At 40.6% G+C, this 23,090-nt stretch overlaps 1 protein-coding gene and 1 pseudogene across 1 annotated transcript in view; one reads left to right on the top strand and one right to left on the bottom strand.

Annotated features, from left to right (window-relative positions):
• The window catches only part of LOC133098015 (zinc finger protein 420-like), a 95,365-nt gene that overhangs the window by 51,153 nt on the left and 21,122 nt on the right, over positions 1–23,090 (top strand). The gene's annotated exons all lie outside the window — the stretch shown is intronic.
• Positions 4,762–12,255, bottom strand: LOC133098111 (nonsense-mediated mRNA decay factor SMG5-like; annotated as a pseudogene).

Below are 23,090 nucleotides of genomic sequence, written 5' to 3'. Positions count from 1 at the left end.
TATTTTCTCTGAGGAGTTTTATGGTTTCAGGTCTTACATTTAAGTCTTAATCCATTTGAAGTTAATTTTTGAGTGATTTAAGAAAAGGATCCAGTGTCATTATTTTGCATGTGAATATCCACTTTTTCAAATACTGTGTACTGAAGAGACTATCTTTTCCCCATTATATATTCACAGTTCCCTTCTCAAATATTAGTAAGCCATATACACATGAGTTTTTTTTCCCTGTGCTCTCAATTCTGTTTCATTATCTACATGTGCATTTTTATGCCAGTACCATTCTGTTTTGATTAGTATTGCATTTTAATAGAGTTTGAAATCAGAAAGTGTGAAGCCTCCAGCTTTTAAAAAAATATTTCTCTGGATTACTTTGTCTATTTGGGGTCTGTTGTGGTTCCAGATTAATTTTAGCAACTTTATATTTCTGTGAAAAATGTAATTGACTCTTTGATAGGGGTTGCACTGAATCTATAGATGGCTTTGTATTGTAGGGACAGTATAACAATAACAATTCTTAGGAATGGATAAAGAAGATGTGGCACATATATACAATGGAATATTACTCAGCCATAAAATGAATCGAAATTGAGTTATTTGTAGTGAGGTGGATGGACCTAGAGTCTGACATACACAGTGAAGTAAGTCAGAAAGAGAAAAACAAATACCGTATGCTAACACATATATATGGGATCAAAAAAAAAAAAAAAAAAGGTTCTGATGAACCTAGGGGCAGTACAGGAATAAAGACGCAGACGTAGAGCATGGACTTGAGGACATGGGGAGGGGGAAGGGTAAGCTGGGACGAAGTGAGAGAGTGGCATGGACTTATAAATACTACCAAATGTAAAATAGATAGCTAGTGGGAAGCAGACGCATAGCACAGGGAGATCAGCTCGGTGCTTTGTGACCATCTAGAGGGGTGGGATAGGGAGGGTGGGAGGGAGATGCAAGAGGGAGGAGATATGGGGATATATATATATGTATAGCTGATTCCCTTTGTTATAAAGCAGAAACTAACACACCATTGTAAAGCAATTATACTCCAATAAAGATATTAAAAAAAAAACAAACCAATTCTTCCAGTACATGAATGTATCTTTCTGTTTATTTATGATTTCTTCAGTTTCTTTCATCAAAGTCTTATAGTTCTCAGTGTACAGATTTTTGCCTCCTTGGTTAAATTTATTCCTAAGTATATTATTATTTTTGATGCTATTGTAATGCGATTATTTTCTTTATTTTTTTTTCAGATAGTTTTTTCCTAGTGTAATGAAATGCAGCTACATTGTTTTTTATATTCTGTATCTTGTTACTTCATTAAATTTGTTTATTAGTTCTAAATGTTTTTTTGCATAGGAGTATTGGATATTCTACATATATAATAATATGTCATCTGCAAAAGCCAATTTTACTTCTTCCCTTCCGGTTTGGATGCCTATTCCTTCTTTTTCTCTTCTAATTGCTCTGGCCAGAACTACCAATACATTGTTGAGAGGACAGGTGAAAGTGGCATCCTTCTCTTTTCCAGAGGAAAAGATTTCAAACTTTTTCTGTGGAGTAAGATGTTAGCAGTGGGTTTGTCATATATGACCTTTATTATTTTGTGGGATATTCCTTCTATGTCCACTTGTTGAGAGTTTTTGTCATGAAAGAATTTTTAATTTTGTCCAATTCTTTTTCTGAATTTATTGAGATGATCATATGATTTTTAACTTTTGATTAAAGTGGTGTATCACATTTATTGATTTGTATATTTTGTATCATCCTTGCATCCAGGGATAAATCCCACTTTATCAGGGTGTGTGTTCCTTTTATTGTGTGACTGATTTGGATTACTACTATTTTGTTGATGATTTGCATCTATATTCATCAGGAATATTGGTTTGTGGTTTTTGTTTCTAGCCATGTCCTTATCAGGTTTTGGAAGCAGGGTAATTCTGACCTCAAAAAAATGAGTCTGGGAATGTTTTCTCCTCTACCATATTTTATAAGAATTTGGAAAGACTGGCACTACTTCCTCTTTAAATGCTTGGTAGAATTCATCTGGAAACCTATCTGCTCCTGGGCTTTTCTTGTTGGGAGGTTTTTGAATAGTGAGTCAATCTCATTACTCATTATAGGTCTGGTCAAATTTTCTCTTTCATCCTAATTCAGTCTTGGTAGCTTGTATGTTTCTTGGAATTTATCCATTTCTTCTAAGTAATCCTATTTATTAGCATATAAATGACTATAGTAGTCTCCTATAATCCTTTGTATTTCTGTGGTATCAGTTACAAAGTCTGCTCTTATTCCTGATGTTAGTTTAGCTGAAGTTTTCTTGATTTTTCTTATTTTTTTTAAACTAGCTCTTCATTGTTTATCTGATTTTCACTTATTTTTGCTCTGATCTTCGTAATTTTCTTCTGCTAAACTTAGGTTTGCTTGTTTTCTTTTTTCTAATTCCTTGAGGTAAAAAGTTACATTGTTTACTTGAGATCTCTTTTTATCCTTAATGTAGGCGCTTTTCACTATAAACTTCTCTGTTAGGAGCACTTTTGCTGAATTCCATTAGTTTTGCCATGTTGTATTTCTATTTTTATGTATGTCAGAGTGTTTTTTACATCTCTTTTTATTATTTTTTTGATCCATTGGTTATTCAGGAGTATGTGTTTTAAAAATTTATACATATTTGCACATTTCCAGGTTTCCTCCTGTTATTGATCTCTAGTTTCATATCATTGTAGTAAAAAAAAAATAGTACTTAACATGATTTAAATATTTTAATTTTGCTAAGACTTGCTTTGTAACCTATCACATGCTTTTTCCTGGAGAACATTTCATGTATCCTTGAGAAAATGTCTATTCTGTTGGTGTTTGACTGAATGCTCTGTGTATATCTGTTAGGTCCATTTAGTCTAAGTATAGAATAAGTGTGCTCTTTCTTTATTGATTTTCTGTATGGATCATATATCTGTTGATCATATATGATCATATTGGATCATATATCTGTATGGATCATATATCTGTTGATCATATATGATCATATATGATCATATTGATTTTCTGTATGGATCATATATCTGTGGATCATATATGATCATATATCATATATATATATATATCTCCATATATCTATCATATGGATCATATATCATTATCAAAAATGGGGTAATGAAATTCATACTATTACTGTATTGCTGTCCAATTTCTCCCTTCAGATCTGTTAGTATTGACTTAATATATTTAGGTGTGCCAATGTCAGTTGCATAAAATTTGCAAGTGTTAAATCCCCTTGCTGAATTGACCCTTCAATATTATATAATGACTTTCTGTGTCTCATGTTAAATTTTAGGCATAAAGTCTATTTTTTCTGTTATAAGTAGAGCTACCCTTGCTCATTTTTGTTTTTGTGGTTTTGTTTTTTTTTTAGGTTTCAGGTCGTGGGGGGGGGGTCTTTGTTAAGTGATGCTTTAGTCTCAGTCTCTGCCAGGGAGTGGAAATGGGGATGATCACACTGCCCCCAGGTGGTCCCAGACTTACCGTCTTAGAGGAAGGAGGCGGGATGCCTGCTGTCCTCTGAGAACAGCCTGGGAAGCTCGGCTAGCACTGGGGCTGGGGGGAACAGCAGAGCTGAGATCCCCACCTTCAACCCCCAGTCCGAGCTATATGTGCAGCCCGAGGGGGAGGGGCTGAGGCAATCCTGGCCAAAGCCTCCCACACACAGCCCTGCTCTTGCTGTTCCACTCATGATCTCTGCTCCCACATTCACCTCGACACTCCAAAAGCTAGCCCCATGCTCAGCTCCTCCAGGCCTTTAGTTCTGGGGAAGGACAAAAGTAGGGAAGCCTATCAGGGCAGAGGGCCCCTGGCCAGGCAGCTTCAAGGGACGTCTCCTTTCTGCTGCCCATCCGAACACAGGCCCCTCCCTAGAGAGTAAGGGGGGTGGTGGCCTCAAACGTTGTCCCCCTCCTCTTACTGGCATCCCACTCTGTCCCAGCACAGCAGCCCAGAGCACAAAGCGCAGTGACCATGGGACTGGTGGGCACAGAGCCCTCACTGGCATACAGGCCTGACTGCCTGAAGCCATCATGGGCCTGCTCCCTGCACCAGAAGCCAGATGAAGGGAGACAGAAAAGAGAAGTGGGGCAATGGGTGTGCAGCCCCTGCAGCAGGATGGATCTAAGCCCTACCCTGCTATTGGTGCAGGCAGCTCCAGGCCCCTCTTTCTTAAGAGTCCCCAAGGCTCCAGAGCTGCCCAGCTCTTGCAAAGGGAGATGAGAGGGGGATGGGTGGGCCTCGAGGAGAGGAAGGGTCTGCAGAGAACCACCCAGACATCTGGTGTTACCCAACTCTACCCACAAGGCCGGAGGGCCCAAACTCCTGGCACCAACCACCCTATGCCTTGGTTGAGGAAGAAGGGCCCCTTCTGCTGTCCCTTCCCCTCAGCGGTCCGGGAACGACTCCAATGAAATGCAGACACCCGTGCCTGCCACCTGCCCCTGGGGAAAGCAGGGGGGCTGAGACAGGAAGGCTGGCTAGGGGCCCACAGGCCTCTCCTGCTCCAAGCACTTTCCTTGCTTTCCTGACATTGTCTTGGAAACAGGGGGACCCCACCCTCCCAGCTGGCTCCTGGGCCCTTCCTGCAGCCTGTGTGCAGCTGGGGTTCCTTCCTGTGTACATGCGTGAGTCTGCGTGTGGTGGGGTGACTACAGGTGGTGGTCCTGGCTGCCAGGGAGGGCAGGAGAGATGTGGAGTCAGCCCGCTGCAGGGCCTGGGGGTCGGTCTCAACCAATCTCCTTCCACTGCTTGTAGAAGTCCAGAACATTCTTGATGTCCACACTGGCATGTGCAGCGGCCCGCAAGGCTGCCTGCATAGGGCCTGAGAGCATTCTGGGGTTGTCCAGTGGAAGGCCTGTGATGATGGTCACCATGCCACTCAGGTCCTGCTCACCTGCCTTCTAGGCCAGAGTCAGCTGTTTGCAGCTGTCCAGGATCTTATAGAGCGTCTAGGCATCTGCATCCTGCCTCTTCAGCTTATGCCACTTGAAGCTCTTCCCCACCTCTTTCTGGCAGCCAATGTTCCTGTTCCCTTTTTTAAACTCTGCCTCCAGGTACTGGATTCCATCCTGGGCCCCTGGGTGTTCCTTCTTCAGCAAATCCAGGCCATCGATCACTGTCATTGGGATGATGACAATGAAGAGGCCACTGGTGGCCAGCTGGTGGATGATAGGGAGGTGGTGACAGAGGGCTTGGGTGTCGGGGACGAGGTAAGGAGACATTGCTGACTGGGCCTTGGGCTGCTGCAGGCTCCCTTCCAGCTGAGAGACCTCAAGCTGAAGTCATAGCTGGGCCATGTCTCTCATTAGCCCATTCCGTCGAGCTTCCTCCTGTGCCATGCGGAACTGGGCCCGGGCCTGCTGCTGCAGCCTCTCTTGCTCAGACTGGGAGATGCTGACAAAGATGCTGACCTCTGGGTTGAACTGTAGGCTGCTGCCGTGCAGGCGGGCAATGAAGTGGCCAAAGCTGTGGATGCAGCAGATGTGCACGACTGTCTCCTCTAAGGTGCTGAGCAAGAGCTGATCCATGTCAAAGTTAAAGCATCTGTGGGCAGCCTGGAGGGGAGGCAGACTGTGAAGTGCCATGTCCTCTGGGAGCAGCAGGCTAGACGGGCGGTCAGGCAGTTCACAACCTTCAAGGAGATCCTGGACCTTGGGACACAGGACCAGGCCAGACTCTTGGATTTCGCCAGCAGCTGGCAACAGATTCAGCAACACAGACAGGCAGTTCCACAGACCTAGAGAGCTCTGCGCACATACAAGGATGATGCTGCGGTTGGCTCGCGGCCAGCCCAGGAAGACTTTCACAGCAGGAAGCTGGCCTTCGGCCATGAGGACTTGCAGCTTCTCCTGGATGCTGTGCTTGTTCCAACAGCCCCGCCCACTGTTGGACTCACTTCCCTCCGACTCAGAGCCCTCTTCAGAGGCTGGCTCTGAGGGCTTGTCCGCATCCCCATTGACACAGGGCCTGGGGCTGGCCAAGGTGGGAGCTTTGGTGGTGGGCTGGAGGAGCAGGTTGCTGAAGGTGGGGGCCAGTTGGAAGCAGCCTTTAGTCTGGAACATCTGGGTGGACATCGCTTGTAGATTGCTGGCAATGCTGGCCTTGCTGGGGTCCAGTGGGCCATTGAAGGATTCAGGAGCCTCTGACCCAGCCCGAGGTGGCTCCAGGGCTAGGGCCCGTGTCCCTTCCTCATCCTCCTTATCTTCCAGGTCTGATCTGGACTCTTGGCTCTTCATTTCTGAATCTGTCTTGGCATCAAAGGACGTTCCCCCACCTTCAAGACTCTTGTCAGAGCCACTGTCCGAGCCCTCGCTGTCCTGGGCTGAGTCATGGCTCAAGTCCTACTCAAAGCCTTCACTCATGTCACTGTCATCACCAGCTGTGGGTGGGCGGCAGAGGCAGGAGAGGCGGGAGAACTTCTGGTTCTTTCTGACTTCGCCCTCTTGAGGTGCTGCAGGAGGAGGCTCAAGACCCAGACCCTCCTCCTTCTCCAAGGGTCCCTTGGACTCTGGTTCATCTGTGCCATCGCTCTGGAATGCCGGGACAGGAGTCTCGCCCTCTTGCAGCTCAGCTTGCAGCCCTATGTTGACATGATTGACGAGGCGGGAGAAGAGGGCCAGGGTGAAGGCAATAGCTGCGCTGTACTGCTTGGATCCTGCTCTCTTCAAGCTGTGCACACCCACAAAGCAGATGATGACCGTTTGAAAGATGAGAAGGTCTGGGAGGAAAGCATATCCCCTCTCATACTCCTCCTCATCCGCACTGGCCAGGCTGAGTTTGGGTGGGGAGGGCAGGTAGGAGAGACAGAGACTGACTGGCAAAGTGACATCAGCTTTGAGTCCAGGGAGCTGCTTTTGGGCTGCAGGAGGCTTTGCAGATACATAAAGTTCACCAGCAACCTCTTAATGTCTTTACATCGCTTCTTGTTGGGAGAGAGTTTCCTAGTCTCGCACTTCTTCAGCTGTGGTACATTTTGGCTGCCTTGTCACACAGCCGCTTGAGATTCCCATAGGCCCCCTCAAAGGACACTTCCGACTAGATGCAGCACAGGTAGCAATACATGACTTCCACGTTATAGTACTTGCTGCCTGCAAGGGTGCCCAGCTGGTTGAAGGCATTCCGATCTGGGGAGCCACTGACAGGGCTTGGTAGTAAAATCTCTCAGCTAGCGGCTCAGAGTTTACGCCAGCTAATTCATTCTGATATCATGACAAATCCCCCAGGTATACTAGCCATTGGTGGCATGCCGTCTGTGCCCAATCCATCTCCTTCCCTGAGGCAGACACTGGCTTCCTGCATCCTATGAGGGGGTCGGTGACATGGGTCCAGTCGATGCAGCCTTGCAGTTCTAGCTGGTAGTGGGACTGGATATAGAGAAGGAGATGCTGGTAGAAGCCAATCCCAGCGACCAGGTGTGTCCTGTAGGCACATTCTAAGGTGCTCCGGCTGTGGATATGCTTTCTGCTAGTCGTGATAAGCTGGATAACTTCGCAGCATACCTTTCTCCACAGCAGCTGTTCAGCCTTCCTCCCGTAGTCCACCGGGTGCTTGACGCAGAGATCACAGCTTGTTCCTCAGGCTAATGTTCTCTAGTTTGAACCCTTCTTGATAAGCGGTTTTGTTGCAAAGGATGAGGTCAAGTCGATGCACAGCCTTCACCACAGCCCGGATAAAGCCGCTTAGTGTTGGGGACCTTTGCTTCGCGGGCTCGCTGCTCTCCCCTTTGGTGGTGGTGGGGGGGCCTTGGCTTATGGTGCCTGGGCCCGAGGATGGCTCCCGGTCACAGGTCCCCGCTATACCCACCACTATCGCCAGCACTGCCGTCTTTCTGGCCACGGCAGCAGCCGCCCCTGCTCTGCCGCCATCGCAGGGAGATGGCTGCCCGCGACTGCCTACCCTTGCTCATTTTTGGTTTTTATTTTCATGGAATATATTTTTTCCATTTCCTCACTTTTATTTGTCATGAAAGCTGGAAAAAAAAATCTCTTTAGGTGGAATACAGTTAGTCTTTTTAAAAATTCGTTCAATCACTCTGTCCTTTAATTGGAAATGTTTATCTATTTACATTTAGAGTATTTATTTATATGTAAGAGCTTACTAATGACATCTTGTTAATTTTTTCTGGCTGTTTTGTAGTCTTCCTGTTCCTTTCTTTGTCTCTTGATGTCTTTCTTTGTGAACTGATGATTTCCTGTAGAGGAATGTTTGGTTTTCTTTACTTTTTCTCTTGTGTATCTACTGTAGGTCTTTGCTTTGTGGTTACTGTGAAGCTGATAAGCCATGAACATCTTATACATATAACAGTCTATTTTAGGCTGCGACAACCTAACTATTCACATACAAATTCTACCCTTTTACTCACTCCCCGCAACAGTTTATGATTTGACGTCACAGTTTATGTATTTTTATATTGTTTATCTATAGCAAATTAGTGTGTAAGTGTAGTTATTTTTAATGCTTCTGTCCTTTAACCTTTGTATGATTAATTAACACACCATCATATTTATGCATTGTTGTATTCCTATTTCACTATATACTTGCCTTACCAATGTGTTTTGTATTTTTTTGTTGTAATGTTCTTAGTGTTTTTTCATTTAACCTTGAAGAACTCCCTTTGGCAATGTAAGCAGTGTAGGTCTAGCAGTTGTGTATTCCATTAGATTTTCCTTGTCTGAGAGTCTTTATCACTCCATTTCTGAAAGACAACTTTTCAGGTAAACTATTTTTGGTTAATTTTTTTTTTTTCTTTCAGCATGTTGAATTTATCATCCCACTCTCTCATACCCTGCAAAGTTTATTTTGAGGTATCTGCTGATAGTCTTATGGGGGGGGGTTTCCACTGCATGTGATGCTTTTTTTTTTCCTTGTTGCTTTTAAAACTTTCTCTTTGCCTTTGATTTTAGGCAGTTTTATCACAATGCTTGTTGGAGAAGATCTCTCTGGGTTGGATCTGTTTGGAGACTTATGAGCTTTGTAAACTTGGATGTCCAAATCTCTCTGCAGAGATGGAAAGTTCTCAGCCATTATTTCCTTAAATATACTTTCTACCCCTTTCTTTGTCTCATCCTCTGGGACCACAGTTATGCATAGATTATTACTTGTAATGGTTTCCTGTAGTTCACAAAGGCTTTCTTCGCTTTTTTTTTTTTTGGTTCTTTTTGTAAGCTAACATATGATGTATCATACAAAATGTTCAATATGCACTTGAAGAAAAGTGTGTGTTCTGTGCTTTCTGGGTGGAGTGTTCTATATATGTCTTTTAGGTCTAATTGTTTTATATTGTTGTTCAGATTTTCTATTTCCTTATTGATCCTCTGGCTGGTTGTTCTATTATTGAATATGGGGTATTGAAATCTTGCTCTCTAGCTGTGGACGTGTCTATATCTCCCTTCAATTTTGTCGACATTTGCCTTGTATACTTTGGAGCTCTGAGGTTTGTTGTGTACATATCTATAGTTATTACATATTCTCAGTGAAATATTTCTTTTACGAATACATAATGTTCTTATTTTTCTCTTTTACCAGTTTTAGATTTAACATCTATTTTGTCTGATATTAATATATAGCCATGCAGCTCTTTTGGTTACTATTTGCATAGGATATCTTTTCCATCCTTTCACTTTTAACTTATGTGTATCCTTAGATCTAAAGTGAGTCTGCTGTATATAGTATATCCTTTTTGTAAAAATCAGCTGTGCAAAACTATGCCTTGTGCTTCAGAATTTTAATCCACTTATATTTAATTACTGTTAAGAAATAATTCTTTTGTTATTTTTCCATAAATAAAGTAATTATTTGTTTTCTGTAATTCTTATGGCTTTTTGTGGTAACTCATTCTGTCTATGACTACCTTCCCTTGTGTTTAGTAAATTGTTTGTAGTCACATGTGTCAGCTGCCTTCTAACTCCTTTTACAGATATTTTCTTTGTGGTTACCATAAGGGTTACATCTAACATCCTAAAGTTATAGTACTCTATTTTGAATTGAAACAATATAAATGTAATTGCACACAACACTACACCTTTATAATTCCATCTCCCTGCACTTTATGTTACTGATGTCTCAAGTTACATCTTTATATTTTCTGTACTCATTAGCACAGTTTTATAATGACATTCATGCATTTTTCTTTTAAATCCTGTAGAAAATAAAAAGTAAAGTTATAAACAAAATTATAATTTTTAAAAATTTTCTCATAGGTATACCTTTACTGGAGATCGTTATATGTTCATATGGTTTCAAATTACTCCCTAGTGTCCTTTCATTATAATCTGGAGGAGTCCCTTCAGCATTTTTTAGGGTAGTCTAGTGATCATGAATTCCCTCAGCTTTTGTTTAACAGGGAATATGTTAATATCTTACACATTTATAAAGTCATTTTTTTCTGGATATAAAACTCTCAATTGGATATAAAATTCTCAGTTGATAAGATTTTTTTCCCCTTTCAATACTTTCTATATAGCATCCAATGCCTTCTGGCCTCCAAGATTTCTGCTGAGAAATTCGTTGATAATCTTAATGAGGATGGATACCTTGTTCGTGACAAGTCACTTTTTTCCTACTACTTTCAAGATTCTCTCTTTGTCTTTGTCTTTCAACAGTTTAATTTTAATGTATCTCAGTGTAGGCCTCTTTGGGTTTATCCTCTTTGTAGATGATTGAGTTTCTTGAATTTGTACATACCTCCTTTTCTCTAATTTGGGAGATTTTTGGGCCTCGTCCTTCAAGTAATCTCTCTGCTCTTTTCTCTCTTCTTCATCTGGGACTCACATAATGCATACATAGGTACACTTGATGTTTTAAATAACTTGATGTTTTAAATAACTAATTTTTAACGAGTCTCACTCTAGCTTCTCCTTGGAGCTATGTAATTTATTATATGGATCCACCAATAATCTAGTTCTTCAGAGAATGCAAATCTAAGATCTGCAGGTCTTAAAAAATTAACCTTAGTAAAGCAGTTTGGCCACTGAATTCAGCCCTCTTCAGAAAGGATTAATTTCCTCCATGCACCTCCTTGGTAATGATCGGATAAAAAGAATATGGGGTTATATGGACCTATTTTGAAATTTAGGTTCTGCCCTGATAATTCTAGTTTAGGTTACCCCCTTCTTTCCCTTGAAAGCTCCCTGAGGGTGCAACACTGTTATAGTCTTGAGTGGTTGTACAGATATATGGAGGGTTAGGTGACTAAATCCTATGTCAGGTTTTTTCCCTGAAGTTTGTCAGAATACTCAGATAAAATGATTATTTTAATTGTTATTTTTTACAGAGGGATGTCTAATCTGTGATTTGGTTTCACCCTACTTTCTAGCTAATAATTCTCAGGAAAAAGGGCCCCTGAGAGTAGCTGTGATTAAATTCAAAAAGCAAATACAAATGAAACATAAATTCTTTAAAAAATAAAATCAAGAGGTATTTTTAAAAAACTTTATTTGTTCATCATTTTGAAAGATTTTGCTGTTCTCCCCAACTGCCAAGTTGACAGCTTTTTTTTTAAGTCCCTTTCTTTTTTTCTTTTCTTTCTTTTTTTTTCTTGCTTTGTTTCTGACAAGAAGTTTGTCATCTTTATCTTAGCTTCCTTGTACAAATTATTTTTTTCTCCAGCTGCTTTTATTTTTTAAAGCTTTTTTAAAAATAAAATTATTTTATTTTATTTATTTTTGGCTGCGTTGGGTCTTTGTTGCTGTGCACGGGCTTTCTCTAGTTGTGGTGAGCAGGGGCTACTCTTCATTGCGGTGCACAGGCTTCTCGTTGTGGTGCCTTCTTTTGCTGCAGAGCACAGGCTCTAGGCGTGTGGGCTTCAGTAGCTGCAGCACCGTGGGCTCAGTAGTTGTGGCTCTTGGGCTCTAGAGCGCAGGCTAAGTAGTTGTGGCACACAGGTTTATTTGCTCCGCAGCATGTGGGATCTTCCCAGACCAGGGATCAAGCCCGTGTCCCCTGCATTGGCAGGCGGATTCTTAACCACTGTGCCACCAGGGAAGCCTCCAGCTGCTTTTAATATTTTATATTTATCACTGGTTTTGAGCAATTTGATTATGATATACTTTGGTGTAGCTTTATGTTTCTTATGCTTGACATAAACTTCATGGATGTATGGATTTACAGTTTGAAAAGTTTTCAAGCATTATTTCTCTAAATTTTCTCTCCCATATCCCTCACACTCCTACAGGAACTCCAATTGCATATTTACCTGGTCACTTGAAGTTTTTCTACCATTTGCCGTTCATTGTTAATTTTTTTCTGTTTTTTTTTTCCTTATGTCTTTTCCCTAGAAATTCATAATGTGCTGTTGATCCCATCAATTGTATTTTTTATATCAAGCATTGTAGCTTTCATCTACATCTAGAAGTTCAATTTGAATCTTTTATCTCCCATGCCTCTACTTAACTTTTTGAATGTACAGAATACAGTGACAATAACTGTTTTAAAACCCTTCTCCTAATTCTAACACCAGTATATGATTAGCAACAATTTTAATTGGTTTATTTTGCTCCACATGGATCCCATTTTCTTGAATCTTTACAAATCTGGTCATTTTCAATTGGATTACAGACTCGTTGGGTGGTGGATATTTTGTAGTCAAATAAATATTCTTGAGCTTGGTTCTGAGATGTATTTATGTTATTTGTAAACGGTTTGATCTTTTAGTGTTTTGCCATTAAGATTTGTTAAGTGAGATGAGAGCAAGGCTCTTCTTTGGACTATCTTGTCCTGAACAAAGGGCCAGTCATGACCAAGCACCTCAACCTAAGGGAGCAGCACCAATTTGGTCAGGACTTTCTGCCAGGTTAGTGCCATACTCTCTTGCTCTCTTGCTGTGATTCCAACTAATAGACTAATCCTGAACAGAAAACCAAGAGCAGAGTAAAGGGATTTTTATTTCTTTTTCCCTACTGTCAACACAGCATCTAGAATAATAGGTGTCACACAGCAGGTTCTATGAATACACAGAAAAGATATTTCATATATAATATGTATAATTTATGAGATGAGATGTATATATACTTTATCTCCATTAGTAATCTTTACTTAAATTCGATTATGACTTATTTAATAAAGCTCCACCAGCCTTTTTGTGCTTATTATTTTTAATTCATTAGAGAGGTGTATTAGTTTGCTAGGTCTGCCATAACAAAATGGTGCAGACTGAGGGCTCAAGCAACAGAAATATATTTTCTTACAGTTCGAGAGTCTAGAAGTTCATAATAAAGGTGTCCTTAATTTTGGTGTCTTCTGTGGAATCTCTCCTTGGCTTGCAGGTGGTTGTCTCCTTTTTTAAATTGAAATATATTTGACATATAACATTATGTAAATTTAAGTTGTAAAACATGTTGATTTGATAGGTTTATGTATTGTAGTATGATTGCTGTTGTAGTGACAATTAGCACCTTGATCATGTCACATGATTATCTTTTTTTTTTTTTTTGGTGATTGGAATAATTAAGACCTAGTCTTACCAAGTTTGACGATTATAATACAATATTGTTGTTTATATTCACTATATTGTGCTTTAGATCTCTGGGACTTTTTTTAGTGTTGCCTTCTTATTGTGTCTTCATATGGTCTTTCTTCTGTAGGTATGCATTCCTTGTGTCTCCTTGTGTATCCAAAGCTTCTTATAAGAACACCAGTTGGATTGGATTAGAGCTTACCTTAACAGCCTCATTTTAACTTAATTACTTCTCTGAAGGCCCTAACTCTGAATATAGTTACATAGTAGCGTACTCAGGCTTAGGGCTTCAACATATTAATTTGGGAGATGGGCACAATTCAGCCCATAATAGAGGACAAATTTATGATAAAATTGAAAATGAGTAAATTGTCATTATGTGCATGAAAATCCAAGACCATTAATACTAAAATTAGTTAAAAAATAAATTAGAGAATGAAGGAGAAAATATTGTTAATATATCAAAACAAGCATCTCTCCTATGTGCAAATTAATATTTGTTATACCATATGTGAGAGTGTTTTATTTACTGTAATAAGATTCAAATTGAAAGAACTTAATAAATGTTTACCTATATGTAAGTCTATATGAAGAAAAGTATTAACCTGCATAAGAGATTTAAAGAAGAGAGAGGATATATAGTGGCCAGGATTATATTAGTGGCAGACAGGATAATGTCACTATTTCACTTTTGTAAAGATATCTTTTCTTGCAGGTGTGCAGGGTGCAGCCCAGCAATGTAGTTCTAAATAGTTTGACCTGATGATATGATTACACTTTAATTAAGGGTCAAAATAAGCTGTAAATAAGTAGAAAAAAGAAAAGCTTGTATTTGAAAAATGTATTTGTGTGGTGTACTGCACTGAATAAAGTTGAGGCTAATTAACATTGGTTATGTTTGGGAAGGAGATGGAGAGCGGGAACTTCCTCCAATTATCCCATCAAGCACTACTCTTTTGATGAAACTGATCTTGTGTTTTTGTATAATTTAAAACAAAATGTTGAAATATATTTATATACATTAAAGAACACAGGAAACACTCCATACACTGTTGAAAGAATAATGATTTTTCAACAGCCTTGCTCAGATCAGAATTGGTGGTGTATGAAAAAAATACTTGCAAAGTATATTGAGTATTTTCCTAGGCCTATGTCATGAGGAGGGCCATCTAGTTTGCATAAAACAAACATGGTTGGGCTATCAGTGCATTATACTGTCATATTTAGATTTAGTGTTAGAAGGTCAGGCATTTTTACATAGAAAATCATTGCCAAATGCAAGTTCATGTACCTGATGCACAGTAAGGCCAAACAGACCAAAACATTGATGTTTGGAGCAGGTAAAGATTTACTGCAGTGGTCAAGCAAGGAGAATGAACGGGTGGCTCATGCTCAAAAGACCTGAACTCCTAGATGATTTGGGGGGAAGAGTTTTATAGGCATATTTGAGGGCGGAGCCTGCAAGGTATCTACTTTGGTTGGTGATGAGGTGACTGGGTGCTCTTCAGGAATATTGTGCTCAACCTGAAGTTAACCATCCTCCTGCAGAGAGGGGGCTTTAGATCCTGCAACAAAACTCAAAGATATTTTATGTATAATCCCTTGAGGAGGAACCAGGTCCCTGTTTTACAGCTGCACTATTGTTTCTTGACTGCTCCTCTTTGCTTCTGCATTCCCTCCCTTCCCTGGTTAGTAACTGTTTGAATCTGTCCTTTGGAACTCAGCGATGGTCTAGGAGCTGAAACCTTTTTCCTACAAAGATGCAAGGGACTGGGAAAGGCTTTTGTATCCAGAAGAGCCCTGTAGCGTCCTGCTTGGTTTCAAAATTGCAGTAAATGAAAAAGAAGTCTGTCCCATTATGACTAAACCAGTGAACTCACTTTTGAGAAAATACGCTATTTGTCTTTCACAAAGGACGCCCGCTTGATGCCAAGTAGGTTAATTAATGCAGAGACGGAAAATTCTATTCCATTAGGAGGATATTTTCTCGGGACTATCAGGATCTAGCAATCTGGAGAATCTGATATCAGTCATGACCTTTACGTGCTTGCCTTGGTACACCCACATAGGCCAGGTATGGAGATAGTCCAAGAACCACAGTGCGGAGAAACACCCGATCCGGGGTCTCGGGGAACCCAGGACCACGGAACAAGCACTTCCCCCGTATTTCTACTCTGCCGCAATAAATTGATTGCTCTGTTCAAGACACCCCAGGGCGCGGGGAGCGACGGGAAATGTAGTCTTTCTCCCTCCACAGCCCTCCTGGTCTCTGGGGCTTCCTCTGCGCCTGTGCAACATAGGCCCCACCTCATCCCTTCCGCCCTCACAAGGCATCGTGGTGTGTAGAATCTGGAGCTTCGGTCCTCGCAGGTGCGGGATCTGCACGGCGGGGACGGGGACTTCGCGTGGCCTGAAGCTTTGCTGAGAGCGGCGTTCTTGTGGCGGGGGCGGAAGCGGGACGTCTCGGGCCGTCCTCTGGCCCAGGCGGGACTGCAGTGCCCGGGTCTGGCCTGGATCTCGGCCCTGGGAAGGTGGGTGGGGCGATCCCGGTTCGGGCCTTGTGGTCTCCGGGGCAGGTGGAGCTGAGACCCGTTAGCAGCGGGGACGGTGCGTGTGGGTACGGAATGCCCGGCCCCGCCTGCATCTGACGGGGGGACGCCGGGGCGGACAGTGGGAGGGAAAGCGCGGTGGTCACGCTGGCCGTGAGCGGGCCAGAAAGCGCGGGCGGAGGGTGTGCTGGGCAGCCCTGCTCTGGAGCGGGAGAGACCCGGTCAGTTACAGCCATGTCACCTGTACTGTGGTCGGGAGAAGTAACCTGGGGACGAGTCAGCTCTGCAAAGGAGGCTATGAATAATGCCTGCTTCATGGCGTTGTTCTGAGAATTCGATGTGGTGTCATTTGGAAAAAGAGCGAAGTGCCGGGTACTAACCTCCGACAAAGTGATAATAGATGTTGTATTTAGAAGACACTTTGTTCTTTTCATTGGGTGGTTTACATAAGCCTCCCAATTATCTCGTGATAGCGGTATGAGCATCTGCATTAGACACACATTAAGCAAAAAGCAAATCTGAGTCTCAGGTTGGTGAGGTGGTTCTGAGTTTGAGAGGGCCGGTGACTTCTCCAGGCTCAACCGGATTGTGACAGAGCCAGGAGTCGAACAGTCGTTCATACTGTTCAGTCATCAAAAGAAACTTATCAAGAGTCCCTTTTGAGAAACTGCAGCCCACTTAAATAATGTTTTTAAAAATTGTCTTAAAGCTTGCCATCCTTTTTACTGGGCTTCCTGTGGATTTTCTAACTCAAGGGGTAAACAGTTTTGCTGGGTAAACAATTTTGCTTGGCAAACAAAGTAAGGATGCAAGCTGTGTCTTTTCTTCTACTGTTAATTTTAATGAAACATGTCCTTTGGTGTATTTTAGTCTGTTAGTTTTTGTTTGTATTGTTTAAATTAGTAAAAAAAAGTTATTTTTACCAACTGAGAAGTGGTAGGTTTAAGCCCCATGATCATTTCAAACTGGAAAATGGACAAGTGGTGCTTCCACAGGGTACTTCCCTTGCCTTTTCAAGGGCCAAAGTGAGTCCTTAGGGAGGCTACCCCTCAGCTGGGCTGCTGAGGCAATTGGGGAGTGAATGTAGGAACTATAAGGCAGGCCAGGTGTCCTGACCCTTTCCTCTTTCTGTCCCCCCAGCTGAGTCTTCACCGTCCTCTACGCTCTCCCAAGACCTACTGAAAATGAACATATCTGAGGTGAGCTCTTTATTCATCCCCCTGTTAGTGGTATGATGGATTCAACTCTTGATTTCAGATTACTCTCAGATTGTGTTACACATCTTTTATCAGTGTAAGTTATTTCCCTTTTATAATCAGTTTTACTTGGGTCATGAATGTACCCTGAATTATATCAAATACCTTTTTGTATCTATTGGAGTAAATCTATAGCTTATTTTTTTGAATCTCCAAATATTAGAGGTAGCAGGTAGCTTAAATGGATTTTAGAATGTTCACTTACTCTTGAATTCTTGTATAGACCCTACTTGATAATGGGTGTGAGCCTTTTTTGTTTTTGGTTTTAAATTTGTAACTGACATCTTTTTGCTATTATCATATTTGAACTTTTATTCTGTATTCGCTCACTAGATTAGCCTATAATTTTGTTTTCTTATGTCCCTGACTAACTGTGGTATCTTGGTTATATTAGTCTTTGGGGCTCTTTTCTGCTCTTTTCTCCTCTCCTCTCCTTTCCCTTCCCCCTTCCTTCATTTATCCTTTCTCTCTCTCTCTCTCTGTCTATTTCATATGAGAAAATCATCTGTTATAGACTTCCTGAAACTCATCTCTAAAACTGGACTTTGTGAGTACATCTGCTTTTTGTGTGTTGATGTAGATTACTGAGTCACTTTATTTAAACAGTCATGGATCTAGTCTGGTTTTGTATTTTTTTATTATTTTCAGAGAAAATTGTACATTTTTGTCTGTTTTTACAATGTATTTTCATGACCTTGCTGATAGTTTTCTCTTATATTTGTTGTTACATCAATAATTTCTGTCTTCATATATTTAAACTTTCTACTTAACACAGGGAATGCTGATCAGAAAACAACCAAATGTGTTAACGGGTTGGCCCTGTCATAAATCTAGAATTTCAGAGTCTGAGGTTGGGCTTGGAAGTTTGTACTGGTAGTATATTCTAAATACTGAGTTGAGGGAGCATGCACTCAACCATTTTGCTGGTTCCAACTTCAGTACACCAGCTGTCACTTTCTTTTTTAGATAGGTGATATATTCACATGACTATAAAATCTAAACAGAAAGCAGATTGAGGTCTTGATCAGTTTGAATTAATTATTTTTTGTGGTGCAAAGTATGAATCAAAGTTATTGTTATTATTTTTTGTCTAATGGAGTTTTTTAGTCTAACATGATTTGTGTCAGAATATACTTTCTCCATTGAATTGCCAAGACACCTAAATTAAAGAAATGTGTGTGTGCATTATGTTTGTATATATCATTTTTAGACTTTTTCTTTTGATCTCTGTGTTTCATTTTCATTAATATCACACGCTTTCTTTGTCTTAAGCTCTATGGTATGTCTTGAAATCAAGTAATATCAGTCCTCCGACTTTGTTCTTTTTCAAAACTGTTTTCATATTCTAGGTTGTTTGCTTTCTATGTAAATATTAGAATTAACTTGTGATTCTAAAAATCCTGGTAAGCTTTTGATTATGATTTCATTGAATCTATAGATTTCTTTGTGGAGAACTGACAATCTCCATCATACTGAATCTCCTAATCTATGAATTCAATATTTATCTCTGTTTACTAGGTTGTTTAGAGAATTTTGAGCTGAGAAAAGGCATGACCTGACTTATAATTTAATAATAACTCTGTGAGTGGACTCTAGTGAGACAGTGGTGGAAACAAATGATGTAGCAGGACTTTCAGTAATCCTTTCAAGAAATGGTGATGTTAGCAGTTGTACTTTGAAGTGATCAAATTTTGGATGGAATTTAAAGGCAGAGCCAAAACTATGAAAATGCCTGCTTCCCTAGGACATCACAGATAATGTGTGTACTGTCAGATATTTTTGATTTTTCATAATGTGAAAAAATTTCATTTTTTATCTTACATTCCAAAGGTATTATCCATGTCACCTAATTTTGAATTCTTCAGATTGATGAGAAATGTGCTTTCACAGACATCAGTGTCATTCAAGGACGTGACTGTGGAGTTTACCCAGGAGGAGTGGCAGTGTATGAACTCTGCTCAGCGGACCCTGTACAGAGATGTGATGCTGGAGAACTACAGCCACCTTGTCTCATTGGGTGAGCCTACTTTATCATGCGACTGCCTACAGTGTATTTGATTTTCTGTTTCTTCTCCTGTTTTTTAAAAAATCATCTATATTGAGGTATAATTAACAGAAAATAAAATTCAACAAATTTCTATGTATAATTCAGTGACTTTTGAAAAATGTGTACGGCTATACCACCAAAACCATACAGATATTTCTATCATGTGAAAATTTTCCTTATGGCCTTTCTCAGTCAGTCCTCTCTTCCCACCCATTTTATGATAATCACGGATCCTCTTTCTATTTCAATACTTTTGCCTTTTTTGAAAATTCTTATAAATGGAATCACACTTTATATACTGTCTGTATGGCTTCTTTCCCTTAGCATAATTCTTTGGAGATTCATGGATATTGTTGTGTGTGTCTGTATTTATTCTTTATAGTGATGAGTAATGTTTCGTTCTATGGCGTGTATTTTCAGTTGTTGATAAGACATGAGGTCCTCTTTGCTTTGGTGCTATCATAAGTAAAGGTGCTATGAATATTTAAGTCCAAGTCTGTGTGTGGCTATGTTTTCATACCTTTGTGTAAAGACCCTAGTTGTTGTTTCCTGGGTCTTACGGCAAGTATTTATACCTACAGGAATACCTGGTTTTATTGTGCTTTACTTTATTAGGCTTCTCAGCTGTTACTTTTTTTTACAAATGGAAAGTTTGTGGCAGCCCCTTGGGTCCAACCCTGTCTATTGCTGCCAGTTTTCAAACAGCATTTGCTCACTTTGTGTCTCTGTGTCATGTTTTGGTAATTCTCACAACGTTTCAAACTCTTTCATTATTATATTTGTTATGGTGATCTGTTGTGATTGTTTTGGGGCACCATGAATTGCACCCGTATGAGATGGCAAACTTGATTGATAAATATGTGTGTGTTTTGACTGCTCCGCTGACTGCCCATTCCCCCATCTCTCTCTTTCTCTTCAGGCCTCCTATTTCCTGAGACATAATAATATTGAAATTAGGCCAATTAATAACCCTACAATGGCTTGTAAGTGTTCAAGTGAAAGGAAGAGTTACATGCCACTTACTTTAAATTAAAAAATAGAAATTATTAGTAAGGAAGGCATGTCGAAAGCCAAGATATACTGAAAGCTAGGCTCATCGCACCAGTTAGCCAAGTTGTGAATGCAAAAGAAAAGTTCTTGAAGGACAATTAAAGTGATAACTCGAGTGAACACATGAATGATAAGAAAGTGAAACAGCCTGATTACTGATATGGAGAATATTTTAGCGTCCTGGATAAAAGGTCAAACAACATTCCCTTAAGCCAAAGCGTAATCCAGGGCAAGGTCCTAACTGTCTTCAATTCTGTAAAGGCTGAGAGAGGCAAGGAACCTGCAGAAGAGTTTGAATCTATTATAGGTTGGTTCATGAGGGTTAAGGAAAGAAGCCGTCTCTATAAGATGAACGTGCAAGGGGGAGCAGCAAGTGCTGATGTAGAAGCTGCAGCAAGTTATCCAGAAGATCTAGCTAAGGTGATTAATGAAGGTGGCTACACTACACAACAGAGTTTTAATGTAGGTGAAATACTCTTCTATTGGAAAAGATGCCATCTAGGACTTTCATACGTAGAGAGGAGAAGTCAACGCCTGGCTTCAAAGCTTCAAGGGATAGACTGACTCTCTTGTTGCGAGCTAATGCAGCTGGTGACTTTAATTTGAAACCAGGGCTCATTTACCGTTCCAGAAATTCTAGGGGCCTTAGGAATTATGCTGAATTTACTTTGCCTGTGCTCTGGAAATGGAACAACAAAGCCTGGATGACAGCACATATGTTGACAACATGATTTACTGAGTATTTTAAGCCTATTGTTAGACCTACTGCTCAGAAAAAAGATTTCTTTCAAAACATGCTCATTGATTATGCACCTGGTCACTCAAGAACTCTGATGGAGATGTACAATGTGATTAGTATATTTATGCTTGCTAACACAACATCCATTCTGCAGCCCATGTGTTGAGTTGTTTTGACTTTCAAGTCTTATTATTTAAAAAATATATTTTGTAAAGCTACGGCTGCCATAGATAGTGATTCCTCTGTGGGTCTGGGCAGAGTCAATTGAGAACCTTCTGGAAAGGGTTGACCATTCTAGATGCGATTAAGAACATTTGTGATTCATGGGAAGAGTTTACAGTATCAGCCTGAACAGGAGTTTGGAAGAAGTTGATTCCAATCATTATGGATGACTTTGAGGGGTTCCAAACTTGAGTGAAGGAAGTAACTGCAGATGTGGTGGAAGAAGAAGAAGAATCAGAATTAGAAGCGGATCCTGAAGATGTGACTGAACTGCTGCAATCCCATGATAAAAATTTAATGGGGCTTCCCTGGTGGTGCAGTGGTTGAGAATCTGCCTGCCAATGCAGGGGATCTGGGTTCGAGCCCTGGTCTGGGAAGATCCCACATGCCACGGAGCAATTAGGCCCGTGAGCCACAACTACTGAGCCTGTGCGTCTGGAGCCTGTGCTCCGCAACAAGAGAGGCCGTGATAGTGAGAGGCCCGCGCACCACGATGAAGAGTGGCCCCCGCTTGCCGCAACTAGAGAAAGCCCTTGCACAGAAACGAAGACCCAACACAGCCAAAAATAAATAAATAAATTAATTAATTAATTTAAAAAAAAATTTAATGGGTGAGGAGTTGCTTCTTGAAGGAGCAAAGAAAGTGGTTTCTTGAGATGGAATCTACTGGTGAAGACACTCTGAAGATCCTTCAAATGATAACAAAGGATTTAGAATATTACACATTTAGTTAATAAAGTAGTGGCAGGGTTTGAGAGGATTGACTAGTTTTGAAAGACGTTTTACTGTCCATAAAAGGCTGTCAATTCGCTTTGCATATTATGGAGAAATAATTCATGAAAGGAAGAGTCAATTGATGTGACAAACTTCATTGTTGTCTTGTTTTAAGAAACTGCCACAGCCACCCCAGCCTTCAGTAATCACCACCATTAATAGTCAGCAGCATCAACACTGAGGCAAACCCTCCACCAGCAAGATTACCATGCACTGAAGGCTCAATGATGGTTAGCATTTTTTAGCAATAAAGTGTTTTTTTAAATTAAGATATGTACATTGTTTTTTAAGACATAATGCTGTTGCAAACTTATTAGTCTACTCTGTGTGTAAACACAGCTTTTCTATGTACTGGGAAACCAAACAATTTGTGCGACTCACTTTATTGTGATATTCACTGTATTGCTGTGATCTGGAACCACACCTGCAGTGTCTCTGACGTATGCCTGTATATGAAGAAGAAAACAACAACTGCCAGATGTTTTTAAAGTGCATGTGTCATTTACGTGGGCATTAGCAACTTATAGTAATTGTAGTTGCTCCAAATATTCACCATCATTTTGTGTTGTAAACCCAATGAGTTTTTATCCTTTTAGTGGGGGTCTTTTGTATCTACTTGGGTTTCATTTATCATTTCTCTTTGACTAATGATGCTTTTTGTATGCTATTTGTTCATTCACATAGCTTTTAAAAAAGTAAGTTCAGATCCTTAGCCCATTTGTTTTGTTGAGTTTTTCGGCTTATAATTCAGTTGAAAGAGTTCTTTATCCAATCTTGATAGAAGACTTTTATAAGATACACATGTTGAAAATTTTTTCTCCTAATCTGTGGTTGATCTTTTTAGTTGTGAAACAGTTGGGCAAAAGGTTTTCATGTTGATGAAGTCCAATCTATCATTTCCTTTACTTTCCTATTCTATTCCCCCCACCCCCTATTTAATAATTTGCCTAACAAAGGTCATTCA

Source organism: Eubalaena glacialis, chromosome 9 (assembly GCF_028564815.1).
Source record: "Eubalaena glacialis isolate mEubGla1 chromosome 9, mEubGla1.1.hap2.+ XY, whole genome shotgun sequence".
NCBI classification, from domain to species: domain Eukaryota; kingdom Metazoa; phylum Chordata; class Mammalia; order Artiodactyla; family Balaenidae; genus Eubalaena; species Eubalaena glacialis.
The sequence above is the reverse complement of the archived record's forward strand: the minus strand, read 5'-3'. Positions and strand labels throughout refer to the sequence as shown.